Source organism: Rhinopithecus roxellana, chromosome 15 (genome assembly GCF_007565055.1).
Source record: "Rhinopithecus roxellana isolate Shanxi Qingling chromosome 15, ASM756505v1, whole genome shotgun sequence".
NCBI lineage: Eukaryota > Metazoa > Chordata > Mammalia > Primates > Cercopithecidae > Rhinopithecus > Rhinopithecus roxellana.
This window is the reverse complement of record NC_044563.1, coordinates 54,688,069-54,711,720: the sequence shown is the minus strand read 5'-3', so window position 1 is coordinate 54,711,720 and position 23,652 is coordinate 54,688,069. Positions and strand designations below refer to the sequence as shown.

Sequence of the window (23,652 nt, the reverse complement as noted above, 5' to 3'; positions counted from 1 at the left end):
GGTTATATTCCCTATTTTACAGAAGGGAAGTCTGAAACTCAATGAGGTAAAAAAGACCAGGATGAGAATCCAAACTCTGGCTCCAAGTTCAATATACTCTATCCGTATTATAACCTATCTCCTTCGTTGTACAGGTCCCTCAGACAGACATTATCCGGTTTTATATCTCACAACAACCACCACCTTGTGAGCTAGACATTCAAGATTCCTCACGAACTGGTCCCTATCCATCTCTCCAGTTTTGAAATGGATGCTTTTGGCTGCCTACCCAGCATCCATTCCCTTCTTCTCCCTTCCCAACAGAGCCCAGACCTTTTTTCTATCAGGTGTTCATCCTTCATCAAACAGTTTCTAAGGCAGTTCTCAAATTTTAGCAAGAAACCAAAATCATCTGGAGGGCCTGTTAAAACACAGATTCCTGGGTCCCACACCCAGAGTTTTTGATTCGTAAGCCTGAGATGTGGCTCCAGAATTTGCATTTTTAGCAAGTTCCCAGAACACAACACTTTGAGAACCACTGTCCTCAGAGAAAGCTGACCCCATTCCTAGCTCCAAGAGTAGGTCCTGATTGTACATCCAAACCAAACATGGTAATTCCATTCTCCTTGCCAGTGATTAGTTCTTGAATCAGATTTAGGTTTACTCAATCAGCACCTGGCATGTCCCTAGAAACTCTTGTAGTTCAGGGATGGGCAGGTGATCTATATTGATTCAATTTGACTGAGGAGAAGAAATTTTTGTCCATTTTGTGAAATAAAGTCAGTCAGTCTCTCTCCCTTTCTCTCTCATCCACTGGTGAATAAAAAAGCTTATCTCCCCAGCTGGTCTTGTCAGTCAATTTACTACCATGATGGAAGCCTGCTTGTGGATAAAGGTAACACAAGTATGATAAAAACTTCAACATGATTTCAGCCAAATTTGAGTCAGAATTTCTGTTTACAGAATTCCAAATGATACACAATTTGGTACTAGAAGAGGGTACAGCCACCTGAATATTCTCTAGGGCACAATGTATACACTGCTTTGCTCAACACGTATTCCAACTCCTTTCTAGCTTAGCAGGCACTACAGAGGTTGAAAAGAAAAAAACGTTACTTCTCAGATTTCCTTCTAAATGTGATTTAGGTTCTGCCAATCAGATGCTCTCAGACTAGATACTGATTGGAACTAAATTGGATGATGGGAGAGACTGGCACAGAACATCCCTTTTGTTGGAACAAACTGCAGCAGCAGCAGCATAGCTCTCTATCTAGCAACTGTAGCAACAGGTTCCTGATTCTGGCAAAGAGCAGTATCCTTGAGGACTCAGTTATTTAATGTAGTTCAGGGAGTTTGTTCCTGGAAGCCCAGCCTGGGTCCATTTCTTCAATTCTCCCAAAGATTCCTAAATCTCTCTGATATTCTTTAATAAATCTGTTTTGCTTAAACTTGCTAGAATGGACTCTCTGGTTTGCCCCTATTAATAAGAGCCATGACAAATAAGATAACATATAATATCTACTATCATATTCCCATAACACCTGGCCCTTTCCTACCATGTCTTTGCATCAGCTCTTCTATCTGTGGAATGTCCTCCCTCAAAATCACCCCATTTGCAAAAGTTATCTACTTCCTCCATGAAGAGATTTACATAAAGAGGAAGAAAGACTTACATAAAGGAAGAAAGACTTGACAGGAGACTGAGCCCTGAAGAATGAGTGGTATGTCATCTGGTAGAAAGGGACAGGGAGGAAGGAGAGGGCTATTTCAAGCGCAAAGATCAACATTTACAATAGTAATAAGGTGTCTCTTGCCACCAAAGACTGCACCTACAAATTCAACTTCTTAAGAGTTGGAAATGGCCGGGCGCGGTGGCTCAAGCCTGTAATCCCAGCACTTTGGGAGGCCGAGACGGGCGGATCATGAGGTCAGGAGATCGAGACCATCCTGGCTAATACGGTGAAACCCCGTCTCTACTAAAAAATACAAAAAACTAGCCGGGTGATGAGGCGGGCGCCTGTAGTCCCAGCTACTCGGGAGGCTGAGACAGGAGAATGGCGTGAACCTGGGAGGCGGAGCTTGCAGTGAGCTGAGATCCGGCCACTGCACTCCAGCCTGGGTGGCAGAGCAAGACTCCGTCTCAAAAAAAAAAAAAAGAGTTGGAAATGACACCACTGCACACACTAGTTTTTGCTCAAAAAATTAATGTTGAATGCAAGTGAATTTTACAGTCAGTTGTCAGTAATTACTAAGCACTAATAACTGTATTAAAAAAAGAAATACCACACTAGAAGCTATAGGGAGATTCCCATAGAGAGATCACAGTCTCCCACTCTTGGAGACTTACAATGTATAAGGAAACAAGGATACCTGAAAAGACACAACATAAAAACTATTTTTTAAGTGCAAATTCATATAAACAACAGTAAAGTAAAAAAAAGATTCAAGTGGCTGAAGTATCTAAACCTAGATGTTATTCAGAGAAAATGTCCCTAGAATTCATTAATTCGCCAAATATTTATTAGGCATCTACTATGTGCTAAAAATTGGTCTAGGTGCTGAGGACAACAGAGAAGCAAGCAGAGGTCTTTGTTTTCACAAGGCTTATATCCTAATTGAAGAATTAGGAACAAAGGTTTTGAGGGCAGGGCTATAAATTAAAGCACAAGTCATTTAAAATCATTTTAGCTTCTCTACCCTGTAATGATAATGATAGCTGCCATTTGTTAAGGACTTCTTATGTGCCAAAATTTGCTAAGTGTTTTACAACTACTACCTCACGTAATCCTAATAACAAACATATGAAGCAGGTACTATTATTATTATTATTTTTTTTTTTGAGACAGAGTCTCGCACTGTTGCCCAGACTGGGGTGCAGTGGCATAATCTCGGCTCACTGCAAGCTCCACCTCCCGGGTTCATGCCATTCTCCTGCCTCAGCCTCTCGAGTAGCTGGGAGTATAGGCGCTCGCCACCACGCCCAGCTACTTTTTTGTATTTTTAGTAGAGACCGGGTTTCACCATGTTAGCCAGGATGGTCTTGATCTCCTGACCTCGTGATCCGCCCACCTCGGCCTCCCAAAGTGCTGGGATTACAGGCATGAGCTACCGCACCCAGCCGAAGCAGGTACTATTATTAGTACCATTTTAAGTATAAGGAAACCAAAACTACAGAGGTTAACTAAAACTACTCCAGCCAGATCACAGTCAGAAAATGGCAGGGCCACGGGATTCAAAGTTAGGTCAGTAGCAGAGGTTTTTAACAGCTACACAATACACAGAGAAAAGAAAATTATATTTACATGTTACAGCCTTGTTGAAATGTGAGGTTTGGAATTATTAATTTGGCGTGAACTTCATCACCTCTGTCGTCGTTTTTCCTTATTCTATAAAGTGAGCTGTTAGACTTCCAAAACTAAGGTGTTCAACTTCTGTTTCCATGGTTTCAAAAACAATGTGAAAAGATATTCAGGTGCCTGGTCCAATTGTTAGTAAAAAGGTACTTTGAAGGCTGCGGCTCTGCAGTTCTTATCCACTGGCTGTGACCATGTGCTTCCATGGCTTCATTAAGGAGCGCATTAGCATTACATTAATTGGTATAAACAGCTGTAGCACAAACCTCCAGCAGATAGGAGGCTAGAGGCACAGAGAACAAAGGGAGAGGCAGGAAAGCAATGATTGGCTGACCTGAAGCTGTCTAGGTCAGGCATGGCATTTGGTCCCTCTTCATTTCTAAGTTCTCATGAATGTGGACGCCCAGTTAGCAGCCCAAAGCCTTTCTCATTTCCATCTCAATCTCCAGGAAGAATTACAATGAGAATAACAGCTATTGAGGCAGAGAACAGATTCTGAATATTAAAATACACACTAGGCAGGAGCTGGCAAAAGGAAAAGTAAGAGAGGTTTTCCTTTTGGTCTTAACAAAGCATGACAGTCAAATGCTACCATACACCTGCTGTATAAGCTCTGTACCAGACAGGACCTTTCAAGGACCTTTACCAAGTCCCTTCAATTATTATCCACTTCTTATCTCTATGCATTTATGAGGCATCTCTGAGGTACCAGACTCTGATGTAGCCATCATAGGAATATAATTTAAAAAACACAATCCCAACCTCAGGGAACTAAATCTAATGGAGGAATGAGCATATACAGAGGGCATTCTTGTTACATGACGGTACTACTATCCAAAAATACCACTTAAAGTTAACTGACAAGGGACCAAAATTTCTTAGTAAATTTTTTTAAAATGCTGATGGGGCCTTTAATTTATCAAGACAAACATTTTAAATTTTTTATAATTCCTAATAAAACTTGCTACATTGCCCACAAAGCTAATTCTTAGAACAAAGAACATCTGTCACTTCACATTTGGCTTTCAAAACATATTGATAAGAGGATCAATTTTATAAAAATATTCGAGAGCTTCATCAATTTTTCCCAAGGGTCTCTTTTAATCCTTTGTTACTCAAATCATTGTCCTCTGAATGTCCTGTTATCTCATTACCCACGTTAATTTTCCCTTCAATTTTAAATCGGTCTAACTTTACCTAATCCTCCTTTGTCAGTGATTCTTGTGTGTGTGATTCAGGCCATTATCCAATATTGCCTTATTTCAACTCCTAAAATTTTTCAATATTCATTTTAGAATCCATTTGCATTATATTGCTCAATGTTAAGAATCCTACCATTAGAAAAGCACTTACTGACAAAGAGGGGTGACTGTACAGACCTTACTGGTGAGCAGGGAGGGATGTTTGAGTGGGGGCTAATTTTATAAGTCCCTATAGATAACAAATGAATTTCAATACTAATTATAGCACAAAGGATGGGGAGAGTGTACTATGAAAATTCAAGAAAGTTTGATGAATATATGTCAAGGGAGTGCAACAGTAAACTATTGTATTCAATCATTCAACAAATATTTATTAAGAGCCTACTACATGCCAGGCACTTATCAAGATACTGAAGATACAGCAAAGAAAAAAACAAAGTACTACCCTCCAGGAACTTAAAATCACGAATGAGAGGATGAAAACTGGGGAAGCCTACATGGAAGAACTGGCATCCAAGTTGCATCTTGAGGAATAAAGAGTTTTAAAAGCATAGAGGAAAACAGAATTCCAGGCTGAGGGAACAGGGTAATATGATATGAAATGGAATGAAACTGAAACGGTCTATTTAGAGAGAGTGAGTAGGGTCAGAAGAGATGCTGAAGAGGTAGGTGAGGTCAAATTGTTAAGTTCCCTGAATAACTAATTTACATATTATCCTATAAACAATGGAGACACACTGATGGCTTTTGGGCAGAACAGTGACAGGATCAGAAATATTACTCCAGGCAGAATGATGAATAAATAAGAGGGCAGAAAGACTGGTTGCCAGGACACTAGTTAAGAGGTTACTAAAAGTCAAGGGAAGAGATGATTAAAGTCTAAATCAGAGCAGAAAGGATAGAGAAATAAAAATAAACTGGAAAAAAAACTTCAGAGATAAAACTAACAAGGCTTGATAATCCATTGGACTGATAGCATGAGCTTATTCATTCTGCAAATATTTACAAGCCTCACTGTGTTCCAAGCACTGTACTAAGTGATGAGGTACAATGGTGACCAAAAGACATGACTTTTGACTCCATGGAGCTAAAAGTCTAGACATAACCAACAGTCAAATAAATATAGAATCACAAATCATTATAAATGCCATTACAGAAAATAACAAAGTGCTGTAAGAGGAAAACAGAGGGGCTCTTCTTTAGATTAGAAAGGTCCTGGTTTACAGTAGGTAATGAATATTTGTTTACTGAATGAGAAGGAGAAGCCAGAATTGTGAACAGCAAACCAAGGGTAAAGAACAGGTGTGAAGGCCCTGAGGCAAGACAGACTTTCTCAAACTCTGTAGAATAGGCCAAAAAAAAAAAAAAAAGATGAAAAGGAAAAAGGGAGAGAGAAAAAGAAAGAAGGAAAGAAAAAAAAGAAGGAAAGGAGGAAGGGAGGGAAGGAGGGAAGGAGGGAGGAAGCGAGGGAGTCAGCCAGCCAGCCAGCCATTGAGGTACAGGATTATTGGGTACATCTGTGGCTAAGAGGTTTTTTGTTTGTTTGCTTTAAAAAAAAAAAAAAAGTAAGTAAGTTTGGCACCATGAGCATCATTAATGGCCTTAGCAAGAGCAGTTATGATGGGATTGTGGAGACGGAGGGGAGTAGGCTGCAGAATAAATAGGAGGTAAGGTAAATAGTTGTAAATAGCTATTTAAAGAAGACTAGCTTTGAAGAAAAGCAGAGATAGGGTTTATCTAGAAGCTGACATGGGATCTCATGAGCACTGTTTTTTTTTTTTTTTTGGTGAAGAAAAGGAAAATTATTTTCCTTTAAGTAGAATGTTTGAATGCTGCTTAGGATAACTCAGTAGAAGGCAAAATTTAAAGATGCCATAAAGTGAGGAGTCTAAGATGGGACCATGGGAAACAATCTAAAAACATGTGGAGGAGCAAGCGAAGAAGAGATGAGGAAAGAGAACAGAATCACTCCTTTCATTGTAAAAGAAGGGGCAAAGGAAGGAATGGGTACAAATCCAAGTAAATCCTAAGTAGGAATATGAAGCTTCTATTTTATCTGTGATATATGAGGCAAAGTCTGGAGGGTGGGGGCAAAGAGAGGTAAACGGCAGAAAAAAAGTGGCGGAAGAAGAATAAAACTGAAGACAATCCCGAAGAAAAGCATGCAATTATTTCCAGAGATAGAAAACACAGGCAGAAAACTAGGCTTGTGGAAAAAGTAAATGAATCAGTTGAATGGGCCAATTTCTGAAGAAATCATCAAAAGAAAGGCTGTAGTGGTACTTTCAGTTTGCAAATGTCAAATCCTGTCAAGAGCCCATTAGGTCTTCTACCCCTTGATCCAGTAATCCCAACTACAGAAATTTATTCTAAAGAAATAATATTTGAAAGAAGAAAGCTATATGCAGTGTTATGGGTAAAATTACAGTATAATTTACAGTAGGAAAAGAAAAACCTAAAAACCTACACCTGATAGTTCTATGCGTCAACTTGGCTAGGCCATAGTCCCCAGTTATTCAATTAAACATTAATGTAGGTGTTGCCAGGAAGGTATTTTGTAGACGTGGTTAACATCTACAAGCAGTTGACGTTAAGTAAAGAATATTATCCTCCATAATCTCGGTGGCCTTCATCTAATCAGTTGAAAGGCTTTAAGAGCAAAACTAAAGTTTCCCAAAGAAAGAATTATTCTACTGGTTCTGTTTCTCCAGTAGAACATTGACTGTTACAATAGTTTTAGGTAAATTATGGAATATCATCTTAAATTTTACAATGAAGACTAAAGAGTAACATGGAGAAATGTGTATAAGTCAAGAAAAAAGGGCAAACAACAAACTTAGGTCTACATTATGATTACAAATACATGTATGTTTATGTATGTCTACATATACCAAAAAAGGAAACAAAAAAGGGTTGTCAGGATGGCATCATAACTAAATTTTAAATTGATTAATAGTATTACAAAAGTTTGTGAAACAAAGCCTTTTTTTTTTTTTTTTTTTTTTTGAGACGTAGTCTCGCTCTGTCGCCCAGGTTGGAGTGCAGCCGCGTGATCTCGGCTCACTGCAAGCTCCGCCTCCCGGGTTCACCCCATTCTTCCGCCTCAGCCTCCTGAGTAGCTGGGACTACAGGCGCCCGCCACCGCGCCCAGTTAATTTTTTGTATTTTTAGTAGAGATAGGGTTTCACTGTGTTAGCCAGGGTGGTCTGGATCTCCTGACCTCGTGATCCGCCCGCCTCGGCCTCCCAAAGTGCTGGGATTACAGGAGTGAGCCACCGCGACCGGCCAGCCCTGTTATTTTTAATGGAACAAAGTAACATTATTCATGTTAAGCTTGTGTGGCACTTTAAAGAAACCCATACTAATCTAAAAGAAAACAGCCAATTTTGAAACACTGCCTTGGATAATACTAAAAAGAGTTGACCCACTAGAAGGCAAATAGGCCTTCAAGGGTCTCAGTTCAATGCCATTTTTCAGTAACATGTAATTCCTCAGCTTAAAGGAAATGAAGAAAGATCCAGAGTAGCAAAGTAGCTGCTGATCGGCTTTAAGAATTTTTCACGTCCTGCCAGGCCTGGCAGCGGGCGCCTGTAGACGCAGTTACTCAGGAGGCTGAAGCAGGCCAATGGCGTGAACCCGGGAGGCGGAGCTTGCAGTGAGCCAAGATCGCATCACTGCACTCCACTGCACTCCAGCTTGGGCGACAGAACGAGATTCCCTCTCAAATAAAAAAAAGAATTTTCCACGTCCTATCGCTACGCACGGTGGCTCACGCATGTAATCAATCCCAGCACTTTAGGAGGCCAACGCAGGTGGATCACAAGGTCAGGAGATCCAGACCATCCTGGCTAACACAGTGAAACCCCGTCTCTACTAAAAACACACACACACAAAATTAGCCGAGAGCAGTGGCGGACGGCTGTAGTCCCAGCTACTCGGGAGGCTGAGGCAGGAGAACGCCGTGAACCCGGGAGGCGGAGCTTGCAGTGGGCCGAGATTGTGCCACTGCACTCCAGCCTGGAAAACAGAGCGACACTACATCTCAAAAAAAATAATAATAATAAGTCATGTGCCTCAAAAATAATAATAATAATAATAATAAGTCATGTGGACCACAGTTGGAATTCTGGCTCCACTTTCACTCACTCAATCAAAAAATATTTGTCGAGCGCCTATTATAGGTTAGGCACTGGGGATACAACAGTGAGAAAAAAAAAAAAAAAAAAAAAAGATGCAGGGGGTGGGGCTTTTAAGAAAACGGGGAGTATGTTAAAACTCATTCTCTTGAAGGTGTCAAGCCTTAAAGAGAAATGATTCTCTGGAGTGTAGGGTGTAGTAGGGTAGACAGATATTCATCAAATAACGCCACAGAGTATCAAGTAAGAGTATAGTTCCATGTAAGCAAATAATGATATGGATGCTAAAGTGTTTAAGGGTGTACTGATAACCTGCAACTTATTTTGAAACACTTCAAAATAAGATAGGTTAATGAATGGATCAAGGGATATATAGACATGCAATAAAGCAAACTGCAAAATACCACACAGTCTAAATAATAGGTATATAGGTGTTCACTGCACATACTACCCTGCCAATGTTTTATTTAAATTTTTTAACATACATAAAATTAAAGAAATACAGTATAAAATGAAACAGTTTCAAGAAGAGTCAGCCTACAGGAAAATTTTTATCAAAAATTCAGTCTTTGAGAGGGTCCACTTACCACAGATACCCAGAGGCAGTCTCAAGACCACTTGGGAACTTGTATTAATCAATTTATTCTTCATCAATATTCATTTACTTCTTTGTTTTATCTGACAATGAAATAGAGCATTCTAATCCCAAGAAACTATGCTAAAAGTGCTTGCTCATGTTCTCATTTTAGCACTCTAGAGAGAAGAGAGACTTTGGCAATTACTGTCTCAATATATAAAATCAGACTTGATAATCCCCTCAGTCCCTTCGGATTAACTAGGATATTACACAGGGTAGCATTCTGAAAGGTCTCTTCATACCACTCCAACTTCATCTCAGACCATTTACTCTTGCTTCCTATACAACAGCCATAATGGCCCTTTTTTTAGTTCCTCTATGTTGAACTAAACCAGCATTATCCAATTGAAAAATAATGTTAGCCTTAAAAACAAACCACATATGTAATCTTAAATTTTCTAGTAGCCATATTTTAAAGTTTGTAAAAAGGTGAAATTAATTTTTAAATACATTTTAACCCAATATATTCAAAATATTAACAATTCAACATATAACCAATATAAAAAGTTAATGAGTTATTTTACATTATTTTTTCAGTATTGTCTTCAAACTCTGGTATGTATTTTACACTTACAGTGCATCTCTATGTGAATCAGCCAGTGTGCTCAACAGCCACACTGGCTAACTAGCCACCATACTGAGCAGCACGTCTCTACACTTTTACCTACTTTCAGGGTCTTTGTGCATTTAAAATGTTCCCTCTACCTGACATGCTTTTTCCCCTCTATGTTCTGTATGACTAAAATCTATTTATCATGCACATCTCAGTTGAAAAGCATCATTTCCTCAATGAGGTCTTTCCCTTATCACTCCAAAACTCTCTACATTAGTCCTTTATCTCTTTTGTAGGACTTAGCAAAACCTGCAACTGTGCACTTGTATATCTACTTACTTTTCTCTGTATTACCCTCTGGAATGTAATCTTTCTAAGAGCAAGGACAAGGACCATGCCTGTATTATTTATGATTGTATCCTTAGTACTAAGTGCAATGCTTGGCACACAGGAAGAAATCAATAAATGTGTATAGTCTAATTAAGGAATAAATAGAAGCACTATAGAGTTTTACAGATGCTCCTTGACTTACAATTAGGTTACAACCTGATAAACCCAACTTACACTGAAATACTTTAAGTCAAAAACGCATTTAATATACCTAACATACCAAACATCATAGCTTAGCCTACCCAACCTTAAACAAACTCAGAACACTTACATTAGCCTACAGTTATGCAAAATCATCTAACACAGAGCCTATTTTATAATAAAGTGCTGAATATCTCCTGTAATTTATTAAATACGGCACTGAAAGTGATTGGATGGGTATTCCAAGTATGGTTTCTACTGAATGCATACTGCTTTGACACCATCATAAAGTCGAAAAATCGTTAAGTTGAACCACTGTAAGTCAGGGACCAGCTGTATTGGATTGGCACATATGTGAAAGTGTGTGTGTGTGTGCGCGCGTGCGTGTGAGTGAAAAACAATATACTCAGCAGCCATTCCTAACTGTCCTGGAACCTTTATCACATAGTCAACTAAGTCAATTATCCAGCAAGTAGCAATGGATAGGAAAAAAATGTTTTTTTGAAAGAGTTAGAGGGAACTATAAATATATTTTATCATTCTCCTAGGAACCTAGAATTTTTTAAAAAGTGGCACTGGTCAGGGCAGCATCCGAATGATCAGGAGCAGGTGACCAGATGTGGAGACAGAAAATATGAATTAAAGATTCCAGTTTGTAACTTCCCAGCTATATAATCATGCCACTTAACTTCTGTTCATTTATAAAAAATATGCCTTAAGAACAGAATTAAGTTAAATGAGACTCTACATAAAGGGTTTTGAAAACAGTAAAGCACAAAAATAATATATATAATCTTATATATAATCTCTAGAAAGTCCAGGAAACTTGGACTTTTCAAAAGTGTACCATGATGGGTTTTCTAATTTTGCTCACCTGGTTTTTATTTTTTTAAATTACTTTACAAATTACATACATAATTTATTAAATTAAGCAAAATGTATCCTGGATACCAAAAAAATCTCAGACTCTGGACTGGTCAGATAATTCCATATGAGAAAGTAAGTGGGAGGGAATGTTATAAAATAGTAATTCTTGGGCCGGGCAAAGTAGATCATGCCTGTAATCCCAGCATCTTGAGAGGCTGAGGGCTGAGGTGGGCAGTTCACTTGAGCCCAGCCTGGGCAACATGGCAAAACCCTGTCTCTACAAAAAATACAAAAATTAGCGGGGCTTGGTAGCATGCCCCTGTGGTCCCAGCTACTAGGAGACTAAAGTGAGAGGATTGCTTGCTCCTGGTAGGGTAGGGCTGCAGTGAGCTGTGATGGAGCTACTGTACTCCAACCTGGACGATAGAGCAAGACCCTGTCTCAAAATAAATAAATAAATAAATAAATAAATAAATAAATAAATAAATATTAATAGTAATTCTCCAACAGGTAATTGAAGAACCAAGAGCCCCTCCAACTATACCAAGTCCCTCTTCACCCATCCCCAAAACTGGAAATTTAAATTTTGTTCTTCTAGCCCACTGGGAACTATTTCCATAGTGAAATACTGTTACTGATGGACTATGTCCTTTTGTATTACAGAGAAAGGGTGAGGGCAAGGAGTAGGTGAGAAGGTTAAGAATCACTGTCAAAATATTTGAGCTAAGAAGCTGGCATCAAACTCAACACATCTATATGACAGCTAAGGAAAACTGAGTCTCAGGATGGTTAAGTGACTTCTTATGGTTACACAGTAATAATTTTTAAAAATGTCTTCAAGGCCAGGCACGGTGGCTCACGCCTGTAATCCCAGCATTTTGGGAGGCTGAGACGGGTGGATCACGAGGTCAGGCGATCGAGACCATCCTGGCTAACACAGTGAAACTAAGTTAGTGAACCCTGTCTCTACTAAAAATACAAAAAATTAGCCAGGCGTGGTGGTGGGCACCTGTAGTCCCAGCTACTCGGGAGGCTGAGGCAGAATGGTGTGAACCCGAGAGGTGGAGCATGCAGTGAGCCGAGATCGTACCACTGCACTGCAGCCCAGGCAACAGAGCAAGACTCTGTCTCGAAGAAAAAAAAGTCTTCAAATGACAGCTTGATATCTCTGCTCCCAAATTTCCTCATCTGTAAAATGAGTTAGCCAACATCAGTCTAGCACGTTACAGCTTACAAATTGCTGTGCATGTATCCACAGAGTTTACCTGATCCCCACACCACCACAAAGGTCTAAGATGGCTATAGTGTAATAGAAAAAGCATGAACAATCAAAAGAACCTGGCTTCAGATCTTAGCTGTGCTGTGTAGCCTCAGAAAGTCAATTAACCTCTTTGTGTTTTCTTCTATCAAATGAATATAAAACAACACCTGTCCTAGCTAACCCAGAGAATTGTCCAAAGAATAAAGTCAGATAATATCAGTAAAAGTATTTTGTACATTATACAAAAGGCCCTTCATCACCTGGGCCCTGCCTCCTCTCTGCTCTCACCCCTCCCCACCTTACACCCTATCTTCTAAGCATACTGAACTACACAGGGCTCCCCAAACATGCTCTCAAATCTTCTGCTCACATATTGCTCTCTCTTTCGAGAGGGTCCATCATCTCCCTTTCTTCTCAACCCTCCCTGACTGTGCTTCATTAACCCCTGCTCATTTTTCAGAACCCATCTTAGATGTCACCTCCTTTAAGAATGCTTGCCAGTCCACCTCCATTTCAAGTGCAGCAGATGCCCTTCCTCTGTGTTCATATGGCACTTGCACTTATCTCCATATTTTTGTCATTTTTTGTCTCAATGTAGTGTAATTGTCTATGCACATGTCTGTTTCTCCCGGAAACTATAAACTCAAGGGTAGAGGCTATAATTCATCTGTTTATTCAAAACCTATGACAATGACTAATGCATAGTATTTATTTAGCAAATGAAGGAACTTAAAATGGCAATAACAATACTACTTTTCATATAATACTTACGTAAGACATTTATGCAAAATATTGTAATATAAGATAGTGCTTCTCAACTTTGCATATAAGAATCACCCATAAACCTTTCAAAATAGAGATGCCAAGGCAACTCTTTTACATCTTCACAAATAATTCAAGTACACAGCCAAAATTAAAAGCACTGCTATACGCAATCATAGTCATAAAATTACAACTACTCTACCTAACATCTATATAGTTCAGTATCTTACAATTCACTTTTACATATATTATTAATTTAATCTTCACAAGAACTCTGTAAGTTAGGTATTATTTCTTCCAAATGAACAAATAGAGATTTAAATAAATGTCCAAGTAGCTCTTTGTCTAACTTCAAATTTTGTGCTTTTCCTTATATCCTCCCTTGGGAAGTGCAGTAATACACAAAGTACTACGAGAACGAGGGTTCCAGTGAGGAAGACATCAATCTTAGCTTTGTGGGAATCAAGGAGGAAATAAGGAAAGCTGGACCTTAAAGATATAGGCAGGCAGATGAGGGTGGAAGCCATGCATACACTGTCATTGTCATCTGCCATCCCCAAAGATTCAAAAGGCAGATTCTATAAAGGAGAAAACGCTCTTGCCAGCCTCAGTTAGTACTTACAGTCTGAAAGGTAAAGAGATATTGGAGAAGGCTGGAAGTAGAAAAGTAATAAAAGAAAGCAGTCCATAGACAAGAATGGATTTCCCAATCCTGCATGCAAATTACCTAACCCTGACTCCAGGAACAAAAGCCAAGACATAATTGACTTTTTATAACTAAGAATTAGATGAATTCTACAGTCAATCAATACCACACAAACTCATGAGGGATGAATGAACCTCTGCTTCTTTCTAGACTTAATACTACAGTATTCCTCAAGAAGGGATAGTCCGGAGAAGCCTAGCACATACATGACTTTCCCCATCTCAAAAACTAAAAGAATGAGAGAGAAGAGGAAGATATTCATGAAAGAAAAGGCTCACAACAAAGGTAGAAAAATGTAGTACATTAAGTTAATAAATTTATGATGGCACCGGGAAATATTCAGGCACAAGTGATTCCAAATACTGGATAAAGCCTGATCTGGCAGCTTCAGGAAAGAAGTATTATCTTCTAAGTCTGCAGCATCATGACCATCTCACACAGGGTTTTATCAGCAATTATCCTTTCTAATTCAAACTGTGGACTTCAGTCAGGGTTTTCTTAGGGAGAAGAAGCTAAAGAGATTAGGAACCAATTTAAAAGGACATGTCTAGTGCCCCAAAATTTAGTTTGATAGAGTTTAAAAGGCTATATGTTATAGCGGCAAAGTAAAGTACTACACTTAGAATTTTAAAATGTGGTTTAAAATCAATATTCAGGCATTTGTTAATGATGTGCCTCTGAGCAAGCCAAGACTTCTATTAATATGATCCTCAGCCTCCTAACTCGTAAAATGGGAATACCTATCTCATAGGGCTGTTATGAAGATTGAACAAAATTACATCCAGGAAAGATGTTATTATTTTTCCCGTATGAATGATAAATGTAAATGAATGTAAATCTGTTTTCACCAAGCCTTCTAATACACCAAAAAAACCACACCAAATGGAAACTTTAACTCTCACTGCAATATATTTATTTGCAAAACATTCCTATATCCTCTGTGCAGAAGAATTAAAATCAGCCTGTGTACTGAAAATAGCACATAGCTGCTGGAGTCAGGTGGACACGGACTAGAACTGTTGGTCTGCCACTTACTTGCAACAAAACCTCAAATAAGCTCCCTTTACTAGTATGACTCTCAGGCTTCCTCACCTATAATACAGAGATACCAACGTTCATCTCATAAGGTTATTCTGAGGGTTAAAAAGAACATGTTAAACATCTCACACAGGGCCTGGTACAGAACAGGTATTCAATAATGTAAGTCATTTTTAGTAAGCTTACCACCACCTAACAACTAACAAGCAAATTATACTTTTCAAAGATTTCTTTATAGTCATTATTTTAATTGCTTCATGTTCCTGTAAACTGGTCATAGCAACCATTACTATCCCCATTTTATAATTGGGACAAAACACAGAGATAAAAATTACTTCTACAAGGTCATGCAGTAACATACACTAAAGAAGGTCTCCTAACTTTTCCAGGGTTTCATTTTCCCCCACTACAAATTACATTACCCCTTAGAAATTAAAACAACATCTGTGAAGATATATATATATATTTTTTTTAATAATGGGCATACAAAAAGACCCAGAAGGAGGAAATACTGGTGTGGGAGAATGTTTTTAAATTTTTTATCTTCAAGTTTGAATATACTGACTATTAATTTTGAATCAATGCATTTTTCCTTTTGTTTTTAGTTGGTATGTAATAATTGTACATATTTATAGGATACAGTGATATTTTGATATGTATATGTGTAATAATCAAATCAGGATAATTAGCATATTCATCACTTCAAACATTTATCATTTCTTTATCATAAACAGTCAAAAGCCTCTTGTTTTTAGATGCATATTACATTTATAGCTTTTCAAAAATATACAATAAACTGTAGTGAGATGTATTCTTTTGATAACCTTAAACTTGTCTCTTTACTATGCCAAAAAGAAATATTTTTCTCCCACTTTCTGGTTATCACTTTGAAAAATAACATGGAGAGGGATCACAAAAATCATTAAAACCAGCAACAACAGAATTAATTAATGTCTCAAATTGGCAACTGCCGATTCTACCTTGATTTTTGTTTTAGTTTTCCCCAACAAAGCCCATGACCTCTTAAAATTTTTTAAAAGTCTGCCTGTCAAAATGATGCTTGTTTGACAAATCATTCCTAAATTGAGGGAAACAAATAGAAAGGCAGCTTTCTCCTACCTTTATGATCATATACCACCCTTTTTCACCCCTCTATTTCATCTCTTCATTTCAGCACTTATCATGTCATACTATCTCTAGCTCCTTAAAGACTTGGGCTGCACTCTTGTATATAGCTGAACATCCTGCCCAGCACAGGGTCTGGCACATGGTGGAGAAGGACTCACAATTTTATAGTAAATGGATGAATAAATGAAGTCACTCTCGCAGAAGGAAGCTAGGAAAGGAGAAAACTGGGTATGGTATCTTAGGGCTAGTAAGAAAGTGAAAGAAACAAAGCATTTTAAGAGCTTCACAAGGAAGGGAAACCTTTGTGTGGAGTCAAACAGACCCTATAGAGCACTAGAGAAAGACAAAAACCACAGGAGACCAGGAAGAGACAGTTTTAAGTTAAAAGACTCAAAACTTAAGAGTGCTTATTTAGACTTGCAAAACCAAGTTGCAAATTCCCAGGAAACAATCCTGGCTTGGGATATTGCAACAGCAGTTTTCAGGTGGTGGTTAAAACAAACAAAAGACTGGGCTAAAAATTCTTGCAGGCTTTGGCTGGAGACACATAGATGTAGAAGGGAAAAGCTCAACCTAAAATGAATCCCCCCAAAATGTTAGGATCCCCTTGGATTCGCATATTGGACCATGATTCCTATTCATTCTGAGAACTGTTCTTTAGTGAAACCCCAATGTAGCAGCTAGCAATACACAGGATTGAATTATCTTATATTATTCATTCAACAAATACTTGAGTGCCTGCTACATGCAGTCACTATTCTAGGCACTAGGATTAAAGCAATGACCAAACTGACAAAACTTCCCAGTCTCAGGAAGCTTTCATTCTATTGGCAAGAGTGGGGTGGGATGGGATGGGATGGGATGATGTCAAGCAGTGAGTGCTATGGAAGAAAAACAGGGGACAGTGGGAGCTGGCAGGGTGCTGGATTTTATCAAGAGCACATCTTTTAACCCTGTGGTTCTCAAACTTTAGCAAGCATCAGAATCATTGAAAGGGCTTATTAAAGAAATTCACAGGCTACCGAAAAAAGGCACAAACTCAAGTAATTACAATAGAGTGCTATAGAAGACCATAAGAGTGGTATGTATATGAGCCAGACGATGGAAGAGCAACTCATTCTATGCAGGAAAAGGAGAGACTAAGGGACTGCATCGCAGAGGCCCAACAAGGACACCTCCACAGGCAGGTAAAGGGTGGAAGGGAAGCATCCAGGAAGAAAACAGAACATGCAAAAGAGAAGATGAGAGTGGCAGGGGAGCCGCAGAAAGTGAGGCTGCAAAGGCAGGCTGTGGTCTGATCCCTGAGAGTTTCTTATTCCATGTTAGTCTGAAATTTATCTTCAGAATATGAAGAGTCAGGGGTAGGAGGCATTGATGGGGTAAGGTTTTGTTTCACAGAAATCTTTCTGGATGCACAGTACCTTCCTTTGAGGCACTGCTTCCTTCAAACCTAGCACAGGGACTCAAAACATGCGCTTAGTAAATGTATATTGAATTGAACTGAACAAGCTTTTTACCAAATGCCCTCTTATGGATGAGGCAGGTCACCTTCCCTGCAGGACTCACTGTGGCCAAGAGAAGACTTGTAAAACAGGTCCAGCAGCCTCAATTATTGCACACTACTACCTGTACAACTGGAGTCCCCCAGAGATCAGGGCAGACCTTCATTGTTTACTTGTCTACCTCACCCATTAGACTTTGAGCTCTTTGAAGACAGGGAATATCTTAATAGACTGAATCCCCATAGCCTTAGCAAGAGGCCTGAAACACAGCAGCTCTCCAAACTCCAGTAATGTTGGATAAATGAATTGACTGAATAAGCACATTTACCAAGGCAGACACATGAGTTCATGTAGTTAAGCGTATGGATAAGCTTCAGGGAAAGTATGGGAAGTTTTCAGCGTCATTGTTCCCAAAACCCTTTTTGAAAGGCATAGTTTCTAGCTGAGGTGGCGGGGGTGGGGGTTATACGCACGTGATTTAGAATTTTCCAAATAGGAACCAAAATGTTATAAGTGCTGTGGTAGAAATCCCACCGGGCCAATGGGAAAAAGTCAGTTCTGTCTGAGAGGAGGGACAGGATGGAGGCCAGCAAAGACTTCACAGTGTGGGAATTCTTCAGTGGACTCTTGAAAGCTGAGTCGGTGCTTGCTACCTGCCCGTTTTGGGGCATAAAACCAAACTTCTGGAGCTTTTAAGGCTGGAAGTGACCTGCTCAAGGTCACACAAGAAGTGGATGAAGCCACAAGGTAAGAGATGAGGTATCTGTACTGATAATTCCTACTTTCTCCTGACAGAGTTGAAAGAGAACCCACAAATGTAGGAGGCAAAATTAAAGATTTTTCTCAAGAGCAATTCTTAGAGTCAAGACTAACTAATCCGAATTTTTATTAGTAGCCACAGAACTAACCCTTCCCTTCACTGCTCAGTTTTTGTATGAGTAGAACAATTATCCAAGAGGTTTAAAAACCAAGGATGTTGCTCACAACCCACTACTTCTCAAGTATTCTTCCAAAACATTCCCAATAATGTGTATTGTTGAAATAGGATAGCAAAGACTACAACAATCATGTCTTTTCAAATGGATTAATGAACATAAAATAACTATAAATCTCCTTTCCCGGTTGTTTTTCACTTCCCAAGTTACAGAATATTCCGCGGTGGGGGAGGGGCTGCGTAAGTCAAGTCCTACCAGCCCTTATTTTTCAGGGAGTAAAACCCTAAAGGTGACTGTCCAAGCCTAGAAGGAGTCATTTATTCCATGCAGAAGGAACTGGGGCGCCGCTTTGCTGTGCCTCCTCGTAGCGGGACAGGGTGAGCTCTGCAGGACTGCAAAGTTCGGAAGGGACTCGGTCCTGGACCGGTACCCGTGTGGGCTCCCGGCCCCAGCCTGGCCTTGCCCCGCCCCGCCCCTTCCCTCTCCCAGGTCTCTCGATTGCCCGGCGTCTGAGACCCGCGACCCCGCCGGTGAGCGCACGGGGGGGCCTTTGTTGGCCCGACGGGAGCGGGCCTCGCTGGGCGACGCCCGCCTCACCTTACCTGGCGCCTCCGCCGGCCCAGGCGCCCGGCCCCGCCACGCGACATAAATGGGCCCAGACCCCTACTCCACCCGTCCCCACCCCCGCGCCCCGGCCCTGGCAGCCCGGGACGCGAGGGGTACCGGGCGGGAGGCCCGCTCTCACCTTCCGTGCTCGCTCAGCTCCTCTCGGCTCCTCCTCCTCCTCCCGATGGTGGGTGCCGCCGAGCCGGGAGTGAGGGCGAGAGTGTGTGCGAGCTACCCCTTCACTTTCTCCCTCCTGCCGCTGCCGCGCCGCCCGTGCCGGGGATCCCCTCAGGACAGGGGAACTGCGAGGTAAGGGATGATGGGGGGGCGGGAGGGAGCGAGGCGACGCGGGGCGGGGGCAACGGGGGGTGCTGAGGGGCGAGGTGCGAAGAGCTCGGATGGCCTCTGAGGCAGGAGATGGGAACTGGATGCGGAGACCAGGTTCTTCGAGGGGGCTCACGAGAGCGCGGGGCTCCGTGAAAAAGGGAATAAGAGTCCGAGGGGGAAAGCGTCTATGGAGGACGGCGGAGCCCGCGAGGGAGGCGCAATGGGCGAGCGAGGGGGCGGGAGCGTGTGGGGGAATCCGTGAGGGGGCGTCTACTGTGCAGCGGCCACCTTCGGCTCCGGCTGCAGCCGCAGCAGGGCCGCCTCCCCCGCCTACAACCGCGCTATTGTACGGCGCTCGGCGGGCCTGACCGCCTAGTTCGCTGGCTCCCCTCCTCCCCGCCCTTTCCCCCTTCCATCCCCCGCCCTTTCTCCCTTCCCCCTTCCCCTTCGCCCCCCACCCTTTCCCCCTCCCCGGCGCGGCGGTGGCTCAGGCGGAGCCCTGCCCGCCCCGCCTCCCGCAGGTGGGAGGAGGCGGGGAGCGCCTGACCGACCCGTAGGAGCGAGGCCAAACTCTGGCCCGCAGAAGGGCGAACGCCTGGGATTGCGTCATCGGCGCGTGACGCCAGAGGCTGGGGAATCACCCGGCTGCTGCGTGACGTCATCGCGTCGCGTCACTCTTCTCGGTCCGCTGTCCGTGGCAGGCAGTTTCCGTGCAGCGTTTCTACCAGACAATTTTGGGACTATTTTTGGGAGGGCTAATGGTGTAGCCAGGATGGAGAAAGACGGCTAACTTCCGTGGCTGAGGATCCCCTTCAGGTTAACAAAGCACCACCGCATCTATGAGCTCGTGTCAAGGGCTGAAATTGAAAACTATCTGACGTTGTGTGATCTCAGAGCCAGACATGTATTATGTTTTCTTTGTGTGGGAGGTGGGAGAGGGGACGGGGGTGGGAGGAAGACAAAGAAATTATAACGGAGAAGTTTGAACTACTGTGAACTGATACAGGATTGTGAATTGATAGAAACATGAGTTAAGTTCCTGTGGCATATTTCTGGTCACAAGACCTCACCAAATTTATAAAGACCAAAACACCTCTAATATCAAACATTGAAATCAATGTGACTTATACATACATTTAAGAAATATTAATAAAAAGAGGCCAAACCAGGTGCCTTGGCTGATGCCTGTAATCCCAGCATTTTGGGAGGCCAAAGTGGGCAGATCGCTTGAGCCCAGGAGTTTGAGACCAGCCAAGGTAACATGACAAAACCCCATCTCTACAGAAAAATAAAACCCAAATACAAAACATTAGCCAGGCTTGGCAGCACACACCTGTAGTCCCAGCTACCCGGGAGGCTAAGGTGGGAGAATCACTTACGAAAAGAATGAGCTTCCTTTGACGTTTTTTCCCCTACCGTGGAGGATACTTTCGATCCAAAGCTTTCTCCTGAGCTCAGATTGTGTATTTCCCAATACCTCCCGAGCAGCATTACCTGCATACTCGTCGTACCTCAGATTCAATATGTGCGAAACTGAGACAGCATTAGAAAGGCTGAGAGTCCGGGATCAGGTTGCCTTGCTTGAAATCCTAGCTGTTCAAATATTAGTGATAGGACCTTAACATTTCTAAGCCGTAATTTCTCTGTAATAATAAGTAGTACCTTAACTAGGTCTTCCTAAGCCTCAGTTTTACCATAGTAATAGTAACAAGCCCTTTAGAATGTTGGCTCCCCCACCAAAAATTTCTTATTTTGAAATTTCCCCCCCAAAATTGCTTATGTTCCTTTCCATTCTCAATGAATGAGCCACCATTCAGCAATCCCCTAAGCCAGGAACCTAGACATACTAATAGATCCCCATTCTTCCTCTCTCAACATCCATATCAAGTTGGACACCAAGTCTTGTAGCTTCTCCTAAATATTTTTCAAGTCCTTGCCTGTGTTGTCTTCTACTACCACCACCTGAACAACTGGAGCAACCTTTAGTCCCTTCAAATTCAATCTGTTTTTCCCACTGGTTACCTGAGCAGCCTTATAAAACCACAAATCTGATGACATCCTCCCGTTTAAACACCGAAAGGATTTAATTGCTTTCAGGATAAAGTTCAAAATCCTGAACTTGGCACTTTACTACCTGACTGCTTACACTAGCCTTTCTAGCTTTGCCTCACACCATTTATTTTTTGCTCCAGGCACACTGAAATATTAACGTTATTTGAATACACATTTCTTCATGTCTGTGAGCTCTTCCCTACTTATCTGACTGACCAACACCTATTCATTGTACAAAGCTGAGCTCAAATGTCATTCATATTCGTATTCATTCGACTAATATTTCTAAAGTTTCCCTAAGCCTTAACAAGACTGTAATCCTATAGTATTTCTATGCCTTTCGTGGCAGTAACTGCATTTGTGTACCTGATTTCTTGAGTTCCTTGACAGCAAGTCATATGCCTTTCCATATCCTCAGCATCTAAAACTGCTTGACATATACTAAGAATCAATACGTTGTTAAAATATATTTAATAAGGCAGGGGCGGTAGGTCACGCCTGTAATCCCAGCACTTGGGAGGCCAAGGCAGCCGGATCACCTGAGGTCAGGAGTCTGAGACTAGCCTGGCCAATAGGGAGAAACCCCATCTCTACTAAAATACAAAAATTAGCCAAGCATATGGCAGGCACTTGTAATCCCAGCTACTCAGGAGGCTAAGGCAGGAGAATCACTTAAACCAAGGAGGCAGTGGTTGTAGTGAGCTGAGATTGCACCACCACACTCCAGCTTGGGTCAAGAGCGAAACTCCATCTCAAAAAAAATGTATTTAATAAATGTTCGCCAGGTGCAGTGGCTCAAGCCTGTAATCCCAGCACTTTGGGAGGCCGAGACGGGCGGATCACAAGGTCAGGAGATCGAGACCATCCTGGCTAACACGGTGAAACCCCGTCTCTACTAAAAAATACAAAAAAATAGCCGGGCGTGGTGGCAGGCACCTGTAGTCCCAGCTACTCGGGAGGCTGAGGCAGGAGAATGGCGTGAACCCAGGAGGTGGAGCTTGCAGTGAGCCGAGATCCGGCCACTGCACTCCGGCCCGGGCGACAGAGCAAGACTCCGTCTCAAAAAAATAATAATAAAAATAAATAAATAAATAAATAAATAAATGTTCATATTGTGCTTACTGTTCTGAGCACTTTAGAAACACTGTCTTTAAACCTCTGCCCTCTAAGGTAGATACTGTTGTTATCCTCACCCATCTTATTGCTGAGTGAACTGAGGCACAGAGTGGTTAAGTAACTTAACCCAGGATCCTAACCCAGTAAATTGACTCTGATCTGGGTTGTCTTTTCGTGATCTCTGCAGTAGGCAGAATAATGGCTCATCCAATGGAATGTTCACATTCCAATCCCTGGGAACTATGAATATGTTACCTTCCATGACAAAAGGACTCTGCAGACGTGACTAAATTAAGGATTTGGGGAAAGGGACTCCCAGCTTTTGGGAGCAGACTCCAGAAAATGGAAAAGGCAAGAAAATGGATCCTCCCTTGGAGCCTCTGGAAAGGAAGAGACGGTATCCTGATGATACTTTAATTTTAGCCCACTGACATCCATTTAGGACTTCTGAACTACAGAACTGTGAAATAATAAATGTGTATTGTTGGCCAGGCACAGTGGCTTACATCTGTAGTCCCAGCACTTTGGGAGGCCGAGGCAGGTGGATCACCTGAGGTCAGGAGTTCAAGAGCAGCCTGGCCAACATGGTGAAACCCCATCTCTGCTAAAAATACAAAATTAGCTGGGCGTGGTGGCACATGCTTGTAATCCCAGCTACTCGGGAGCTGAGGTAGGAGAATCAGTTGAACCCAGGAGGTGAAGGTTGCCATGAGCCGAGATTACGCCATTGCAGTTAAGCCTGGAGATAAGAGTGAAACTCCGTCTCAAACAATGAAATTTTTTTTAAAAATGTGTATTGTTTTAAGCCCACTGTGTTTTTGATAATTTGTTACAGCATCTATGAGAAATTAATACCATCTCTAATCAAAGGTGACCGCTCTATGCTAGGAAATGCTAGCAGGATGAGAAGTGAAACTGCCCACTAAAGCTGCAACTGAAATCAGAGATGGGCTAGAAATGG

The 23,652-nt window shown here is 41.5% G+C and overlaps 1 protein-coding gene across 7 annotated transcripts in view; it reads right to left on the bottom strand.

Annotated features, from left to right (window-relative positions):
- PAK1 (p21 (RAC1) activated kinase 1) overlaps positions 1–19,841 on the bottom strand; it is a 150,189-nt gene extending 130,348 nt beyond the window's left edge. For 5 of the 7 annotated variants that reach the window (XM_030917941.1, XM_030917937.1, XM_030917943.1 and 2 more), the window contains exon 1: positions 19,336–19,459. The gene's annotated coding sequence lies outside the window, so the exon portion shown is untranslated. Of the gene's footprint in view, positions 1–19,335 lie in introns of all 7 variants that reach the window. The other 2 variants (XM_010365786.2, XM_030917939.1) reach the window with 2 other exon arrangements.
- Positions 19,842–23,652: the final 3,811 nt, after the last annotated feature.